The sequence below is a fragment of the Lolium rigidum genome, chromosome 7, assembly GCF_022539505.1.
Source record: "Lolium rigidum isolate FL_2022 chromosome 7, APGP_CSIRO_Lrig_0.1, whole genome shotgun sequence".
In the NCBI taxonomy this organism is placed as follows: domain Eukaryota; kingdom Viridiplantae; phylum Streptophyta; class Magnoliopsida; order Poales; family Poaceae; genus Lolium; species Lolium rigidum.
The window spans coordinates 78,502,557-78,516,844 of record NC_061514.1 but is presented as its reverse complement, the minus strand read 5'-3'; positions in this window follow the sequence as shown (position 1 = coordinate 78,516,844).

Below are 14,288 nucleotides of genomic sequence, written 5' to 3'. Positions count from 1 at the left end.
TGGTTGGCCTGTATCCTCTCCTTTTTACTTGTATTTGTACTGCTTTCGCTTGTATTTCCTTACCGTATATATACAAGTAACGTATGCCTTCGGGCGTACGTAGTCAAAAAAAAAAAAAAAAAAAAACAACAACACGAGGAGAAGCTAATTTATTGGCCGGAAAGGCCATCGTCCAATCGCCCCATGCCCTTCGCCTTGGGAGACGCTCATGTCGTGTATCGCTGCTTCACGGGGATCCCGGCCGGGGGGCAGGAAGCCACGACGCCACGCACACCACGCGGTGGCGACCGGAAACCAGGCTCTGGTTTGCCATTGTTTTCTCGGGGCCGGTGAGCTGAGCATCGCTGGCTGGTGTGCACGCTGTAGCAGAGGTTGTTAGCTTGAGAATGATTTTGAAAAATCTCTAGCCGTACACCAGCTTTGGAAACGATGAATTTTCAAATGTCTCGATAAGATTATCGCTCAATGGCAGCTGTTGAAGCTGCTCAGCTGGAAGGGTAGTTGACCTGGAGTTGATTCTCTCCGTTTGTTTCTCGTCATATATGGCCAGGGGAAGTTAGGGAAAATAGAAAAAACAAGAGCCTACATATATGTCCATGGAAAGAAAAAGAAATCCACTCTTAACTCAGTTTTTTTTTTGTTGCAAAACTACACTCATTCCATGCACGTCTACCCATGAGCAGAGAGTCTGAGTTCAAAAAATGGATCTACTGGGTTTTGAGATTGACAAAGTCACCATATGCGCATAGTTGTCGATGAGAACGTCGCCTTACACTGAAAGAATGTTCCTCCTTTATAAGACACCAAAATGCGAACGTGGCGTTTAAGGGCTCGGGCTACCACTGCCTCCTAACTATCCAACCACATGTTGGTTCTCTTAACTCAACTTTATTATCTTGGCTCATTTATCTTTTTGCTCAAAGCGTACATTATTCTTCTTTTTGTAGTAACCAAACTTGTTTTAGAGGGCAGCCCTCGCTCGATGCCACGGAGACATTGACAACAAAGACCAATGGAGGAGGATGGGTGAGGCATTGGGGAAACTTAGAGGTGGAAAAGATCGTGGACGATGCATAGGAGCAAGAAGTGTGAACGCAACTAGTGTCGATGTGGAGAGCAGGAAGGCGAGGAAACGGCAGTACAAATCTACCTATGTACAAGTCGGGAGGGGGGGCACCGCCCCCTAGCTTGTAAAGAATTAGTGAAGGATTTTTATAAAAAATGTTTATAGTAGAACCTTTTTAGCCGTTTGCTCCCCATGCCATGAAATTTTGTGGTTTGCCCGAAGGTAACGTTGGCAAGATCCGCCACTGACAGATGGTGGTTTGCCCCAAGGTAACGTTGGCAAGATCCGCCACTGGCAGCTGGTGATGTAGAATGATACGTCTCCGACGTATCGATAATTTCTTATGTTCCATGCCACATTATTGATGATATCTACATGTTTTATGCATACTTTATGTCGTATTTATGCATTTTCCGGCACTAACCTATTAACGAGATGCCGAAGAGCCAGTTGCTGTTTTCTGCTGTTTTTGGTTTCAGAAATCCTACAAAGAAAATATTCTCGGAATTGGACGAAATCAACGCCCAGGGTCCTATTTTGCCACGAAGCTTCCAGAAGACCGAAGAGGAGACGAAGTGGGGCCACGAGGCGCCGCCACAACAGGGCGGCGCGGCCCAGGCCCTGGCCGCGCGGCCTCGGTGTGTGGGGCCCTCGTGTGGCCCCCGACCTGCCCTTCCGCCTACTTAAAGCCTCCATCGCGAAACCCCCGGTACCGAGAGCCACGATACGGAAAACCTTGCGAGACGCCGCCGCCGCCAATCCCATCTCGGGGATTCGGGAGATCGCCTCCGGCACCCTGCCGGAGAGGGGAATCATCTCCCGGAGGACTCTTCACCGCCATGGTCGCCTCCGGAGTGATGAGTGAGTAGTTCACCCCTGGACTATGGGTCCATAGCAGTAGCTAGATGGTCGTCTTCTCCTTATGTGCTTCATTGTTGGATCTTGTGAGCTGCCTAACATGATCAAGATCATCTATCGGTAATGCTATATGTTGTGTTTGTCGGGATCCGATGGATAGAGAATACTATGTTATGTTGATTATCAATCTATTACCTATGTGTTGTTTATGATCTTGCATGCTCTCCGTTATTAGTAGAGGCTCTGGCCAAGTTTTTACTCTTAACTCCAAGAGGGAGTATTTATGCTCGATAGTGGGTTCATGCCTCCATTAAATGCGGGACAGTGACGTGAAAGTTCTAAGGTTGTGGATGTGCTGTTGCCACTAGGGATAAAACATTGATGCTATGTCCGAGGATGTAGTTATTGATTACATTATGCACCATACTTAATGCAATTGTCTGTTGTTTGCAACTTAATACTTGGAAGGGGTTCGGATGATAACCTCGAAGGTGGACTTTTTAGGCATAGATGCATGTCTGGATAGTGGTCTATGTACTTTGTCGTAATGCCCAATTAAATCTCACTATACTTATCATATCATGTATGTGCATTGTCATGCTCTCTCTATTTGTCAATTGCCCGACTGTAATTTGTTCACCCAACATGTTATTTATCTTATGGGAGAGACACTGATGTCTACTTTCCCCCTCCTTTCCTGTAGACAGTGTTGGGCCTCCAAGAGCAGAGGTTTGTAGAACAGCAGCAAGTTTTCCCTTAAGTGGATCACCCAAGGTTTATCGAACTCAGGGAGGAAGAGGTCAAAGATATCCCTCTCATGCAACCACTGCAACCACAAAGCAAGAAGTCTCTTGTGTCCCCAACACACCAAATAGGTGCACTAGTTCGGCGAAGAGATAGTGAAATATAGGTGGTATGAATAAGTATGAGCGAGTAGCAACGGTGTCGAGAAAATAGCTTGCTGGCGTGTAGTTGATGGTGGTAGTATTGCGAGCAGTAGTAACACGAGTAAAACAATAAACAAGCAGCGATAGCGATATTTAGGAACAAGGCCTAGGGATTACACTTTCACTAGTGGACACTCTCAACATTGATCACATAACAGAATAGATAAATGCATACTCTACACTCTTGTTGGATGATGAACACATTGCGTAGGATTACACGAACCCTCAATGCCGGAGTTAACAAGCTCCACAATAATGCTCATATTTTAGTAACCTTTAGTGTAAGATAGATCAACAGATTAAACCAAGTACTAACATAGCATGCACACTGTCACCTTCATGCATATGTAGGAGGAATAGATCACATCAATATTATCATAGCAATAGTTAACTTCGCAATCTACAAGAGATCATGATCATAGCATAAACCAAGTACTAACACGGTGCACACACTTGTCGTCTTTACACACGTGCGGGAGGAATAGAACTACTTTAATAACTTTGCTAGAGTAGCACATAGATAATAGTGATACAAAACTCATATGAATCTCAATCATGTAAAGCAGCTCATGAGATCATTGTATTGAGGTACATGGGAGAGAGATGAACCACATAGCTACAGCGAAGCCCTCAGCCTCAGGGGTGAATTACTCCCTCCTCATCATGGGGGCAGCGATGGCGGTGAAGATGGCGGTGAAGACGGCGGTGGAGATGGCTCCGGGGGCAATTCCCCGTCCGGCAGGGTGCCGGAACAGAGAGTTCTGTCCCCCGAATTGGAGTTTCGCGATGGCGGCGGCGCCCCTGGAGTCTTTCTGGAGTTTCGTCAATTGGTGTCGAGGTTTTAGGTCACGACGACTTAAGTAGGCGAAGAGTCGGAGTCGGAGGGGGCCTGGGCTGCCCAGACCATAGGGGGGCGCGCCCCCCCCTTGGGCCGCGCCACCCTAGGGTGTGGGGCCCCCCTGGCACTCCTCCGACTCTCCTTCGGTGTTCTGGAGCCTTCGGGAAAAATAGGAGGTTTGGCGTTGATTTCGTCCAATTCCGAGAATATTGCCCGAACAGCCTTTCTGGAACCAAAAACAGCAGAAAACAGCAACCGGCCTCTCGGCATCTCGTCAATAGGTTAGTTCCGGAAAACGCATAAAAATGATATAAAGTGTGAACAAAACATGTTGGTATTGTCATAAAACAAGCATGGAACATCGGAAATTATAGATACGTTGGAGACGTATCAGCATCCCCAAGCTTAGTTCCTACTCGTCCTCGAGTAGGTAAAACGATAACACAGATAATTTCTGGAGTGACATGCCATCATAATCTTGATCATACTATTTATAAAGCATATGTAGTGAATGCAGCGATCAAAACAATGTGTATGACATGAGTAAACAAGTGAATCATATAGCAAAGACTTTTCATGAATAGCACTTCAAGACAAGCATCAATAAGTCTTGCATAAGAGTTAACTCAAAAAGCAATAATTCAAAGTAAAGGTATTGAAGCAACACAAAAGAAGATTAAGTTTCAGCGGTTGCTTTCAACTTGTAACATGTATATCTCATGGATATTGTCAACATAGAGTAATATAATAAGTGCAATAAGCAAGTATGTAGGAATCAATGCACAGTTCACACAAGTGTTTGCTTCTTGAGGTGGAGAGAAATAGGTGAACTGACTCAACATTGAAAGTAAAAGAATGGTCCTCATAGAGGAAAAGCATCGATTGCTATATTTGTGCTAGAGCTTTGATTTTGAAAACATGAAACAATTTTGTCAACGGTAGTAATAAAGCATATGCATCATGTAAATTATATCTTATAAGTTGCAAGCCTCATGCATAGTGTACCAATAGTGCCCGCACCTTGTCCTAATTAGCTTGGACTACCCGGATTATCACCGCAATACATATGCTTTAACCAAGTTTCACAAAGGGGTACCTCTATGCCGCCTGTACAAAGGTCTAAGGAGAAAGCTCGCATTTGGATTTCTCGCTTTTGATTATTCTCAACTTAGACATCCATACCGGGACAACATAGACAACGAGATAATGGACTCCTCTTTTAATGCTTTAAGCATTCAACAACAATTAATTCTTTTCTCATTAGAGATTTGAGGATGTTTGTCCAAAACTGAAACTTCCACCATGGATCATGGCTTTAGTTAGCGGCCCAATGTTCTTCTCTAACAATATGCATGCTCAAACCATTCAACTCGGTGTAGATCGCCCTTACTTCGAGACAAGACGAACATGCATAGCAACTCACATGAAATTCAACAATGAAAAGTTGATGGCGTCCCCAGTAAACATGGTTATCGCACAACAAGCAACTTAATAAGAGATAAAGTGCATAATTACATATTCAATACCACAATAGTTTTTAAGCTATTTGTCCCATGAGCTATATATTGCAAAGGTGAATGATGGAATTTTAAAGGTAGCACTCAAGCAATTTACTTTGGAATGGCGGAAAATACCATGTAGTAGGTAGGTATGGTGGACACAAATGGCATAGTGGTTGGCTCAAGTATTTTGGATGCATGAGAAGTATTCCCTCTCGATACAAGGTTTAGGCTAGCAAGGCTTATTTGAAACAAACACAAGGATGAACCGGTGCAGCAAAACTCACATAAAAGACATATTGAAAACATTATAAGACTCTACACCGTCTTCCTTGTTGTTCAAACTCAATACTAGAAATTATCTAGACCTTAGAGAAACCAAATATGCAAACCAAATTTTAGCATGCTCTATGTATTTCTTCATTAATAGGTGCAAAGCATATGATGCAAGAGCTTAAACATGAGCACAACAATTGCCAAGTATCACATTACCCAAGACATTAATAGCAATTACTACATGTATCATTTTCCAATTCCAACCATATAACAATTTAACGAAGAAGAAACTTCGCCATGAATACTATGAGTAGAAACCAAGGACATACTGGTCCATATGCTACAGCGGAGCGTGTATCTCTCCCATAAAGTGAATGCTAGGATCCATTTTATTCAAACAAAACAAAAACAAAAACAAACCGACGCTCCAAGAAAAAGCACATAAGATGTGATGGAATAAAAATATAGTTTCAGGGGAGGAACTTGATAATGTTGTCGATGAAGAAGGGGATGCCTTGGGCATCCCCAAGCTTAGATGCTTGAGTCTTCTTGAAATATGCAGGGATGAACCACCGGGGCATCCCCAAGCTTAGACTCTTCACTCTTCTTGATCATAGTATATCATCCTCCTCTCTTGACCCTTGAAAACTTCCTCCACACCAAACTCGAAACAACTCATTAGAGGGTTAGTGCACAATAAAAATTAACATATTCAGAGGTGACACAATCATTCTTAACACTTCTGGACATTGCATAATGCTACTGGACATTAGTGGATCAAATAAATTCATCCAACATAGCAAAAGAGGCAATGCGAAATAAAATGCAGAATCTGTCAAAACAGAACAGTTCATATTGACGAATTTTAAAATGGCACCAGACTTGCTCAAATGAAAATGCTCAAATTGAATGAAAGTTGCGTACATATCTGAGGATCATGCACGTAAATTGGCATAATTTTCTGAGCTACCTACAGGGAGGTGGACCCAGATTCGTGACAGCAAAGAAATCTGGAACTGCGCAGTAATCCAAATCTAGTACTTACTTTTCTATCAACGGCTTTACTTGGCACAACAAAACACAAAACTAAGATAAGGAGAGGTTGCTACAGTAGTAAACAACTTCCAAGATACAAATATAAAACAAAGTACTGTAGCAAAATAACACATGGGTTATCTCCCAAGAAGTTCTTTTCTTTATAGCCATTAAGATGGGCTCAGCAGTTTTAATGATGCACTCGCAAGAAATAGTATTCGAAGCAAAAGAGAGCATCCAGAGGCAAATTCAAAGCACATTTAAGTCTAACATGCTTCCTATGCATAGGAATCTTGTAAATAAACAAGTTCATGAAGAGCAAAGCAACAAGCATAGGAAGATAAAACAAGTGTAGCTTCAAAAAATTTAGCACATAGAGAGGCATTTTAGTAACATGAAAATTTCTACAACCATATTTTCCTCTCTCATAATAACTTTCAGTAGCATCATGAGCAAACTCAACAATATAACTATCACATAAAGCATTCTTATCATGAGTCTCATGCATAAAATTATTACTCTCCACATAGGCATAATCAATTTTATTTGTTGTAGTGGGAGCAAATTCAACAAAGTAGCTATCATTATTATTCTCATCAAGTGTAGGAGGCATAGTATAATCACAACAAAATTTACTCTCCATAGTAGGTGGCACCAAAAGACCACTATCATTATAATCATCATATATGGGAGGCAAAGTATCATCAAAGAAAATTTTCTCCTCAATGCTTGGGGGACTAAAAAGATCATGAAAACCAGCTTCCCCAAGCTTAGAACTTTCTATATTATCATCAACAATGGTGTTCAAAGCGTTCATGCTAATATTACTACCAGCATGCAAATAAGATTCCATAGGTTTTTTAATTTTCGCATCAAACAATCCATGTTTTAAATCAGGAAATAGAAATAGAAGCTCATTCTTGTCCATTATGCCAAACTAGTGTAAACAAGAAACAAAAAGATGCAATTGCAGGATCTAAAGGAAATAGCTTCGAGTACTTACGGCGCCGGGAAATAGCTTAGTAGCCGGGATCCGGAGTGTGAGTACCTTTTACCTTTCCTCCCCGGCAACGGCGCCAGAAAAGTGCTTGATGTCTACTTTCCCCCTCCTTTCCTGTAGACAGTGTTGGGCCTCCAAGAGCAGAGGTTTGTAGAACAGCAGCAAGTTTTCCCTTAAGTGGATCACCCAAGGTTTATCGAACTCAGGGAGGAAGAGGTCAAAGATATCCCTCTCATGCAACCCTGCAACCACAAAGCAAGAAGTCTCTTGTGTCCCCAACACACCAAATAGGTGCACTAGTTCGGCGAAGAGATAGTGAAATATAGGTGGTATGAATAAGTATGAGCAGTAGCAACGGTGTCAGAAAATAGCTTGCTGGCGTGTAGTTGATGGTGGTAGTATTGCAGCAGTAGTAACACAGTAAAACAGTAAACAAGCAGCGATAGCAGTATTTAGGAACAAGGCCTAGGGATTACACTTTCACTAGTGGACACTCTCAACATTGATCACATAACAGAATAGATAAATGCATACTCTACACTCTTGTTGGATGATGAACACATTGCGTAGGATTACACGAACCCTCAATGCCGGAGTTAACAAGCTCCACAATAATGCTCATATTTTAGTAACCTTTAGTGTAAGATAGATCAACGGATTAAACCAAGTACTAACATAGCATGCACACTTGTCACCTTCATGCATATGTAGGAGGAATAGATCACATCAATATTATCATAGCAATAGTTAACTTCGCAATCTACAAGAGATCATGATCATAGCATAAACCAAGTACTAACACGGTGCACACACTCGTCGTCTTTACACACGTGCGGGAGGAATAGAACTACTTTAATAACTTTGCTAGAGTAGCACATAGATAATAGTGATACAAAACTCATATGAATCTCAATCATGTAAAGCAGCTCATGAGATCATTGTATTGAGGTACATGGGAGAGAGATGAACCACATAGCTACAGCGAAGCCCTCGGCCTCGGGGGTGAATTACTCCCTCCTCATCATGGGGGCAGCGATGGCGGTGAAGATGGCGGTGAAGACGGCGGTGGAGATGGCTCCGGGGGCAATTCCCCGTCCGGCAGGTTGCCGGAACAGAGAGTTCTGTCCCCCGAATTGGAGTTTCGCGATGGCGGCGGCGCCCCTGGAGTCTTTCTGGAGTTTCGTCAATTGGTGTCGAGGTTTTAGGTCACGACGACTTAAGTAGGCGAAGAGTCGGAGTCGGAGGGGGCCTGGGCTGCCCAGACCATAGGGGGCGCGCCCCCTTGGGCCGCGCCACCCTAGGGTGTGGGGCCCCCCTGGCACTCCTCCGACTCTCCTTCGGTGTTCTGGAGCCTTCCGGGAAAAATAGGAGGTTTGGCGTTGATTTCGTCCAATTCCGAGAATATTGCCCGAACAGCCTTTTCGGAACCAAAAACAGCAGAAAACAGCAAGCTGGCCTCTCGGCATCTCGTCAATAGGTTAGTTCCGGAAAACGCATAAAAATGATATAAAGTGTGAACAAAACATGTTGGTATTGTCATAAAACAAGCATGGAACATCGGAAATTATAGATACGTTGGAGACGTATCAGACACCTCTAGTGAACTGTGGACCCCGGTCCATTCTTTTACATTAAATACAATCTACTGCAATACTTGTTCTACTGTTTTCTGCAAACAATCATCATCCACATAATACGGTTAATCCTTTGTTACAGCAAGCCGGTGAGATTGACAACCTCACTGTTTCGTTGGGGCAAAGTACTTTGGTTGTGTTGTGCAGGTTCCACGTTGGCGCCGGAATCCCTGGTGTTGCGCCGCACTATACTTCGCCACCATCAACCTTCAACGTGCTTCTTGGCTCCTCCTGGTTCGATAAACTTTGGTTTCTTTCTGAGGGAAAACTTGCTACTGTCTGCATCACACCTTCCTCTTGGGGTTCCCAACGGACGTGTGTTAATTGCACGCATCAAGCATATTTTCTGCAAGGGGAGTCTCCACAATCCAATCTCTTTACTTTGTTTTTGTCTTGCTTTATTTTATTTACTACTTTGTTTGCTGCACTTAAACAAAACACAAAAAAATTAGTTGCTAGCTTTACTTTATTTACTGCCTTGTTCTCTATATCAAAAACACAAAAAAATTAGTTACTTGCATTTACTTTATTTACTTTTTGTTTATTTCATCATGTTTCCTCCTAAGTACACTCTAAAAGACATACCGGTAGGACGTGGGTCTATAATTGGGAGAGATAATATAGAAGATTTTTTCACTCATGTTAGTACCACTCGAAGATTTTGAAGATAGACACTTGGTGGAACTTGCTCCTACTTATGAAATTGCTCGTTGCTTCTTTAGTTCACATGTTGGAAACTAAATTTGTTAATCTTAATCCTATAATCCAGCACATGTTTCTCACACTTGGTGATATGGAAGAAGGGGAAAAGAAATATTTTGTTTTAGAAACCCTCTTAAAGAATTTGGTGGTGTAGCAAGAGAGGCTAGAAAGGTCTTTATCAAATACAATATGCTTGGCTCTTATACCAATTTTGTTAGTATCCTTGAAAAAATGGATATGGAGAGAGTAAGGTACACTAATAATATTAATGATGGTGGGGAGATTAAGACAAAAATACCTTGTAAGCTCCTGGGAATGAATGACGCACTAGAAAATAACTATGGTTGGCTTGTTCCTAAAAATTTGTTTGACGAGGATAGCAAGCCTAAGAATAATGAAAAGGGAGCCTCTGAAACTCACATAGATAAGATAAAATGCATAGTTGAGAAAACTCCCAACACTTATGTTGATGCTTCATCTCTCGATAACACTTGATATACACTTTCTGCGCCTAGCTGAAAGGCGTTAAAGAAAAGCGCTTATGGGAGACAACCCATGTTTTTACTACAGTACTTTTATTTTATATTTGAGTCTTGGAAGTTGTTTACTACTGTAGCAACCTCTCCTTATCTTAGTTTTGTGCATTGTTGTGCCAAGTAAAGTCTTTGATAGTAAGGTTCATACTAGATTTGGATTACTGCGCAGAAACAGATTTCTTTGCTGTCACGAATCTAGGCAGAATTCTCTGTAGGTAACTCAGAAAAATCTACCAATTTACGTGAGTGATCCTCAGATATGTACGCAACTTTCATTCAATTTGGGCATTTTCATCTGAGCAAGTCTGGTGCCACTTTAAAATTCGTCTTTACGAACTGTTCTGTTTTGACAGATTCTGCCTTTTATTTCGCATTGCCTCTTTTGCTATGTTGGATGAATTTCTTTGATCCGTTAATGTCCAGTAGCTTTGTGCAATGTCCAGAAGTGTTAAGAATGATTATGTCACCTCTGAACATGTAAATTTTTATTGTGCACTAACCCTCTAATGAGTTGTTTCGAGTTTGGTGTGGAGGAAGTTTTCAAGGATCAAGAGAGGGAAATGATGCAATATGATCAAGGAGAGTGAAAGCTCTAAGCTTGGGGATGCCCGGTGGTTCACCCCTGCATATTTTAAGAAGACTCAAGCGTCTAAGCTTGGGGATGCCCAAGGCATCCCCTTCTTCATCGACAACATTATCAGGTTCCTCCCCTGAAACTATATTTTTATTCCATCACATCTTATGTTCTTTGCTTGGAGCGTCGGTTTGTTTTTGTTTTTGTTTTTGTTTGAATAAAATGGATCCTAGCATTCATTGTGTGGGAGAGAGACACGCTCCGCTGTTGCATATGGACAAATATGTCCTTAGGCTTTACTCATAGTATTCATGGCGAAGGTTGAATCTTCTTCGTTAAATTGTTATATGGTTGGAATCGGGAAATGCTACATGTAGTAATTCTAAAATGTCTTGAATAATTTGACACTTGGCAATTGTTGTGCTCATGTTTAAGCTCTTGCATCATATACTTTGCACCCATTAATGAAGAAATACATAGAGCTTGCTAAAATTTGGTTTACATATCTGGTCTCTCTAAAGTCTAGATAATTTCTAGTATTGAGTTTTGAACAACAAGGAAGACGGTGTAGAGTCTTATAATGTTTACAATATGTCTTTTATGTGAGTTTTGCTGCACCGGTTCATCCTTGTGTTTGTTTCAAATAACCTTGCTAGCCTAAACCTTGTATCGAGAGGGAATACTTCTCATACATCCAAAATCCTTGAGCCAACCACTATGCCATTTGTGTCCGTGATACGTCTCCAACGTATCGATAATTTCTTATGTTCCATGCTACTTTATTGATGATACCTACATGTTTTATGCATACTTTATGTCATATTTATGCATTTTCCGGCACTAACCTATTAACGAGATGCCGAAGAGCCGATTCTTGTTTTACGCTGTTTTTGGTTTCAAAAATTCTACGAAGGAAATATTCTCGGAATTGGACGAAATCAACGCCCAGGGTCCTATTTTGCCACGAAGCTTCCAGAAGACCGAAGAGGAGACGAAGTGGGGCCACGAGGCGCCGCCACAACAGGGCGGCGCGGCCCAGGCCTTGGGCGCGCGGCCCTGGTGTGTGGGGCCCTCGTGTGGCCCCCTGACCTGCCCTTCCACCTACTTAAAGCCTCCGTCGCGAAATCCCCAGTAGCGAGAGCCACGATACGGAAAACCTTACTGAGGCGCCGCCACCACCAATCCCATCTCGGGGGATTCAGGAGATCACCTCCGGCACCCTGCCGGAGAGGGGAATCATCTCCCGGAGGACTCTTCACCGCCATGGTCGCCTCCGGAGTGATGAGTGAGTAGTTCACCCCTGGACTATGGGTCCATAGCAGTAGCTAGATGGTCGTCTTCTCCTTATGTGCTTCATTGTTGGATCTTGTGAGCTGCCTAACATGATCAAGATCATCTATCCGTAATGCTATATGTTGTGTTTGTCGGGATCCGATGGATAGAGAATACTATGTTATGTTGATTATCAATCTATTACCTATGTGTTGTTTATGATCTTGCATGCTCTCTGTTATTAGTAGAGGCTCGGCCAAGTTTTTGCTCTTAACTCCAAGAGGGAGTATTTATGCTCGATAGTGGGTTCATGCCTCCATTAAATCTGGGACGGTGACGAGAAAGTTCTAAGGTTGTGGATGTGCTGTTGCCACTAGGGATAAAACATTGATGCTATGTCCGAGGATGTAGTTATTGATTACATTACGCACCATACTTAATGCAATTGTCTGTTGTTTGCAACTTAATACTGGAAGGGGTGCGGATGCTAACCCGAAGGTGGACTTTTTAGGCATAGATGCATGCTGGATAGCGGTCTATGTACTTTGTCGTAATGCCCAATTAAATCTCACTATACTTATCATATCATGTATGTGCATTGTCATGCCCTCTCTATTTGTCAATTGCCCGACTGTAATTTGTTCACCCAACATGCTATTTATCTTATGGGAGAGACACCTCTAGTGAACTGTGGACCCCAGTCCTATTCTTTACATCGAATACAATCTACTGCAATATTTGTTCTTTACTGTTTTCTGCAAACAATCATCATCCACACTATACATATAATCCTTTGTTACAGCAAGCCGGTGAGATTGACAACCTCACTGTTTCGTTGGGGCAAAGTACTTTGGTTGTGTTGTGCTGGTTCCACGTTGGCGCCGGAATCCCCACTGCTAGGAAAAGGCCTAGCCGTAAGAAGGGTATCAGTGGCGCACCGTAGAAGTAGTGTGCCACTGCTAGTTAGCAGTGGCGCACCAAAAACTGGTGCGCTACTGGTAACAATATAGCAGTGGCGCACTGCCTAAGGGATGCGCCATCCCTAAAGGGCGACCAGATCCCACCCCTCAGTCAAACTTAGCAGTGGCGCACCATTTTTTGGTGCGCCACTACTATCTCAACTAGCAGTGGCGCACTACTTTTGCGGTGCGTCATAGGTAAGTATGTGGCTAAATTATAGATGTGGTCTACGGTTAATAGTCACGCACCATATATAGGTGCGCTATTGATAGCTCAAATAGTAGTGGGGCACGTATAGGTGGTGCGCCACTGTGCACCAAATTCCCACCGGCCGCACCACCCAGTCCCACGCCACGCGGTCCCACCACGCCACATGCCACTCTCTCTCCAATAATTTCTCGTTCCCCACCCGCACCGACGCTCCTCTCTCTCTCTAATAATTCCTCGTTCCCTCACCCACCCCGACGCACTCTATCCGGTCGCCACCATCACCGGGAGAGGCCCCAAGCCCCACTCTACTCACACGCTTGCCGCCGGCTAGGACGGCAGGATTCCTAGCTCCTCTCTCCTCACAGCCCCAAGCCCTAGTCTGTCCCCCTTCCTCCTCACCCCGGCGCAGCATCAGGGGCGGCAGGTGGAGGGCTTGGACGCCCTCCTCCGCCAGGGCGCCGGCGATGTCGTCCCAGCCGCCGCGGTCGACGGGGTCCTGTGCCTCGAGGAGGTGGACGACAGGGCTAAACGTCCTCCGCGTAGGGAAGCCCGAGAGGGTCAGCGCCAGGGCCAGGGCCGCTCCTCTCCCCCAACTTCGTGCTCCAGCACGCGTGGCAGCAGCGCCCTCTCCAGCACGCATGGCGGCGCCCTCTCCAGCACGCGCGGCGGCCCTCCCCAGCTTGACCCCTCCTCTCTGCCTCCTCTTCCCGGCCACGAGCACGGTTGACCAGCACGAGGAGGACCAGCCCGACCCCTCCGCTCCACCTCCTCTTCCCGGCTCACTGCCGACCTCAGCTCCTGGCGGCGCCTCTTCACCAACGATGGATGATGGCGCGCGAGGACCACTGCATCCCGGCGGCGCCTCTTCATGAACGACGGCG